This window comes from Rhinoderma darwinii, chromosome 1 (genome assembly GCF_050947455.1).
Source record: "Rhinoderma darwinii isolate aRhiDar2 chromosome 1, aRhiDar2.hap1, whole genome shotgun sequence".
Classification (NCBI taxonomy): Eukaryota; Metazoa; Chordata; class Amphibia; order Anura; family Rhinodermatidae; genus Rhinoderma; species Rhinoderma darwinii.
This window is the reverse complement of record NC_134687.1, coordinates 15,158,130-15,163,849: the sequence shown is the minus strand read 5'-3', so window position 1 is coordinate 15,163,849 and position 5,720 is coordinate 15,158,130. Positions and strand designations below refer to the sequence as shown.

The 5,720-nt window shown below is 39.5% G+C and overlaps 1 long non-coding RNA gene across 1 annotated transcript in view; it reads right to left on the bottom strand.

Annotated features, from left to right (window-relative positions):
- Window positions 1-2,351: 2,351 nt before the first annotated feature.
- LOC142716135 (uncharacterized) overlaps window positions 2,352-5,720 on the bottom strand; it is a 43,991-nt gene continuing 40,622 nt past the window's right edge. Inside the window, exon 3 of the long non-coding RNA XR_012871451.1 lies at window positions 2,352-2,441. This is a non-coding gene — a long non-coding RNA (uncharacterized LOC142716135). The remainder of the gene's footprint in view (window positions 2,442-5,720) is intronic.

The following is a 5,720-nucleotide window of genomic DNA, read 5'->3' as shown; positions in this document are numbered from 1 at the left end:
TGGGAATCGTGTCTGGCCTTCCATCAATACTAACTCCTGAAATATCCCTGAAGTTAGGAGTAAAGTCATAAAAAATAACGTAATAATGTGAGCGGACAAAATATATTTTGTGGATGAAGTGGCCAGTTGTCATTTTTTTTACAATACATGGCCACACGCTGCTCATGACCAAGGGCACACCTACCAGAATAGCCGACGTAGTGGCTGGAGCCCAACATCGGAAGGGGCCACTCCACCTTTATAGGAGCCTCAGAAGTTAGGAAAATAGGATTAACTATGGATGACGAGAAGAGGAAATTGAGCTCACACCGACACACTGTTACAGAATACGTCCTCGCTCATCTCTTTCCTACTGGCAACCTTGTTTTTGTCCCTGATGGGATTGAGTGTTCACTTAAAAGTCAGCTCTGCTACGTTACACTTTTTGCCTCAGCTATACCCAGGCGCATTACACAACCGCACCCTGCAGCGCCTAAACAGTCATTAACCCCTCCTCTGCTGGACTCTTGTGCTTTGCAACCTCTTGCTGTTCCATTGGAGGCTGCTGATGAACTCTGCTACATAAACCCTGTCTGCGCCATCAGCCTTGGCTCCAGGATCGTGTATTGTTCCTGAATGTGGCCCTGTCCAGTCTTGTGGATTCTGCCTCTCGTCTCTACGGTCCTAGACTGATCCTGTGCTCCTGGTTACTGTGTGTGATCTGCTGCTGCGATCGTGCTCCAGTCCTGCCACGTGTGACCCGTATCCTGCCTGTGCCAAGACCTCTATCCTGTGATGTGATACCAACTAATAATAATCGTTATTTCTATAGCACCAACATATTCCGCAGCGCTTTACAATTCAGCTGCTCCTGGACTCTGTTCCTGGCATCTCCTGGTTCCACGTCTAGTACCTAAGCCTGGTCGTTGCTCTGGGTGTCTCCTGGTTCCGTCTGCGGTCCGCTCCTGATTCCGTCTGCGGTCCGCTCCTGGTTCCGTCTGCGGTCCGCTCCCGGTTCCGTCTGATTTGCGCTCCCGGTTCCGTCTGCTGTCCGCTCCCGGTTCCGTCTGAGGTGCGCTCCCGGTTCCGTCTGCGGTCCGCTCCTGGTTCCGTCTGAGGTGCGCTCCTGCTTCCGTCTGAGGTGCGCTCCTGGTTCCGTCTGAGGTGCGCTCCTGGTTCCGTCTGAGGTGCGCTCCTGGTTCCGTCTGAGGTGCGCTCCTGGTTCCGTCTGAAGTGCGCTCCTGCTTCCGTCTGAGGTGCGCTCCCGGTTCCGTCTGAGGTGCGCTCCTGGTTCTGTCTGAGGTGCGCTCCTGGTTCAGTCTGAGGTGCGCTCCCGGTTCTGTCGGAGGTGCGCTCCCGGTTCCGTCGGAGGTCCGCTCCTGCTTCCCTCAGAGGTGCGCTGCTGGTTCCATCGGAGGTCCGCTCTTGGTTCCGTCAGAAGTCCGCTCCTAGTTCTGTCTAAATCCAGCTTTATCTCTGCCACTCCGGTGTTTGCTACGTCTGAGCCTGTTGGACCGTCTGTCTGTTTGTGGACTCCCCGGTTTTGGCATTACCTGTTTCTGCCTCCCTGTCCTTGTGTTGTTGTCACTGCTGCGTTTAGTTGCCAACTGGTTGCAGTCCAAGGATCCACTACCCGAGTTAATAAATGACGTTCATTTATCCTGAAATCTGCTGATCTGTTCCAGTGTCCGGTCTGTCAATAAAGCAACGTTACATACAGTAAATGTCTTGGCATAATTCACGGCTGCTGATCATTTGTTACAAGGGTCCGCACTCAAAGATTTGCTATGGGGCCCAATGGTTGTTTAATATACGCCTGACACAGATTATACTGAAAAGTTATGGAAGTTTGGAAGCCTAATGTCTACAACCAGGGGTGTAACTAGGAAAGACTGGACCCCCCCCCCCATTCCCATTGGACAGCCCATTGATTTCAATGAGGTTTCTGTAATTCTTAATTCTCCCTATGGTGGCGCTGTAGGGAAATCGTTGCCGGCTTGCCAAAAGATTACAGCTGGGGGTCCCTGCAGCCGGACGTTCTGTGACCAGCTTATCCTCTAAAGACCCAGCTAACAAAGTTGACAACCTTTTAAGGCAAAAATTGCGTAGACTACATGGACCTCCCAGCCTGTACTCTTATATTTCTATGTAATCTATGGTCACGCGTTTCTCCACTCGTTTTCGAGATTTGACACAGAACAATTAAGGAACTTTTAAAGCAAAGCTGGAGACTAATTAATGCTATATGAGAGGCCACAATATTTGTTTGGTTTGATCTTTATAAAAGGTTTATTTGTTAGTTGTTCTAAGCAACATTAACACATCCGGAGTCCGGTCCTAGAAGAGGGACTGTAATCTCATGTTTTATGTGTAAGATCTTTGGCTCCTCCGCAGGGATATTGTGGTATGACACCCGTGTATTTCTTGCTGGTTTTATTTTTTATTCTCCTTTTTTCTGCATTCTAAAAGTAATAAAAATAGTATTGAAACTATGAAACTATGTCCAACATGGAGTATGTGCCACCTAAAGAAGGATAAAGGGCATACATTGAGGTGGAAGAACAAGCAGTCATTGTGTTTTATAGAAGGATTATACCAAACTGTTAAGAATAACCTGGAAATAAATGTATCCCGCCAGCTAACAACAGGAGAGATGAGAAGAGATGAGAAGACAGTGGCGACCAGATGATGAGTGTTGCTCCAGAATTTCATGGTGTGTTCATGATTTTTGTGGTTGCTTTCTCCCATTCATGCGTCTATTTATCCACTAAACCATCTATACAGCATATCTAACATTAATCTATCTATCTATCTATCTATCTATCTATCTATCTATCTATCTATCTATCTATCTATCTATCTATCTATCTATCTATCTATCTATCTATCTATCTATCTCATATCTATCTATCTATCTATCTATCTATCTATCTATCTATCTATCTATCTATCTATCTATCTATCTATCTATCTATCTATCTATCTATCTCATATCTATCTATCTACCTACCTACCTATCTATCTATCTATCTATCTATCTATCTATCTATCTATCTATCTATCTATCTATCTATCTATCTATCTATCTATCTATCTATCTCATATCTATCTATCTATCTATCTCATATCTATCTATCTATCTATCTATCTATCTATCTATCTATCTATCTATCTATCTATCTATCTATCTATCTATCTATCTATCTATCTACCTACCTATCTATCTATCTATCTATCTATCTATCTATCTATCTATCTATCTATCTATCTATCTATCTATCTATCTATCTATCTATCTATCTATCTATCTATCTAATATCTATCTATCTATCTATCTATCTATCTATCTATCTATCTATCTATCTATCTATCTATCTATCTATCTATCTATCTATCTCATATCTATCTATCTATCTATCTATCTACCTACCTATCTATCTATCTATCTATCTATCTATCTATCTATCTATCTATCTATCTATCTATCTATCTATCTATCTATCTATCTATCTATCTATCTACCTACCTACCTACCTACCTATCTATCTATCTATCTATCTATCTATCTATCTATCTATCTATCTATCTATCTATCTATCTACCTACCTACCTACCTACCTATCTATCTATCTATCTGTCTGTCTGTCTGTCTGTCTGTCTGTCTGTCTGTCTGTCTGTCTGTCTATCTATCTATCTATCTATCATCTATCTATCTATCTATCTATCTATCTATCTATCTATCTATCTATCTATCTATCTATCTATCTATCTATCTATCTATCTCATATCTATCTATCTATCTATCTATCTATCTATCTATCTATCTATCTATCTATCTATCTATCTATCTATCTCATATCTATCTATCTATCTATCTATCTATCTATCTATCTATCTATCTATCTATCTATCTATCTATCTATCTATCTATCTCATATCTATCTATCTATCTATCTATCTCATATCTATCTATCTATCTATCTATCTATCTATCTATCTATCTATCTATCTATCTATCTATCTATCTACCTACCTACCTACCTACCTACCTATCTATCTATCTATCTATCTGTCTGTCTGTCTGTCTGTCTGTCTGTCTGTCTGTCTGTCTGTCTATCTATCTATCTATCTATCTATCTATCTATCTATCATCTATCTATCTATCTATCTATCTATCTATCTATCTATCTATCTATCTATCTATCTATCTATCTATCTCATATCTATCTATCTCATATCTATCTATCTATCTATCTATCTATCTATCTATCTATCTATCTATCTATCTATCTATCTCATATCTATCTATCTATCTATCTATCTATCTATCTATCTATCTATCTCATATCTATCTATCTACCTACCTACCTATCTATCTATCTATCTATCTATCTATCTATCTATCTATCTATCTATCTATCTATCTATCTATCTATCTATCTATCTATCTATCTATCTATCTATCTCATATCTATCTATCTATCTATCTATCTATCTATCTATCTATCTATCTATCTATCTATCTATCTATCTATCTATCTCATATCTATCTATCTATCTATCTCATATCTATCTATCTATCTATCTATCTATCTATCTATCTATCTATCTACCTATCTATCTATCTATCTATCTATCTATCTATCTATCTATCTATCTATCTATCTATCTATCTATCTATCTATCTATCTATCTATCTATCTATCTATCTAATATCTATCTATCTATCTATCTATCTATCTATCTATCTATCTATCTATCTATCTATCTATCTATCATCTATCTATCTATCTATCTATCTATCTATCTATCTATCTATCTATCTATCTATCTATCTATCTATCTATCTATCTATCTATCTATCTATCTATCTATCTATCTATCTATCTATCTATCTATCATCTATCTATCTATCATCTATCTATCTATCTATCCATCGTTTGTGCTCTTCCTGTTTTCCCTTCCATTCTTCCATCTCTCCATTGTGAATTCTTCCAAATCCCCTGTATTTTCATTTACAATGCACTGTCTTCTAATAATACTTCTAGAATGGGATGAAGCTTCAGAGCAGTCACTTATGGTAGAAGTAGAATGTATGTCTTGATTTGATGGTTCAGTTGACTTCACTTTGTAACTCTTTTATTCTTTCTGTAAGGAAAATCATCTTAACATGCACTGTCTTCCTGCTAAAGGTGTGGAGTACTTGTGCTTATATAAAACCGACAATCAGAGCTGCAGTGTAAAGCATGGGAAAAACAGAGCAGTAGCCTGAGCCTCTGATGAGACAGGAGGTGGATTTCAGACCACCTTAGACGCCAATAGACAATGCAGCTGAGCTAAACTCGATGAGTAATACTGTGTCCTGACTTATCTAAAATTATTTTAATGTTCAACTGGAATTGCACTAAACCTACAGGGGCCATGTTTCTGATTTTTAACCCTGTCATGTACAGCTGCCAGCGTGGCTTCATGAGAGAGCAGGCTTGCCAGATGAATGTGGGGTTGGGAGTGGATGGAGTATATTGAGCCTCTTCCAAAGTACTTGACACCTAATAGACATTTAATGAATTAGTTAACATCTCTAGGACTGGAAAGTAAAAATTGTAATTAGTAAGGAAATGAGCTAAATCCTGGATCCAGATCGCGGTTACAAATGGGTCATACTCAGAATCTAGAAATATTATAAGGAGCGCACCCCAGGGACCAGGACTATTAACAGTGAACTACTTTACAGATGATGC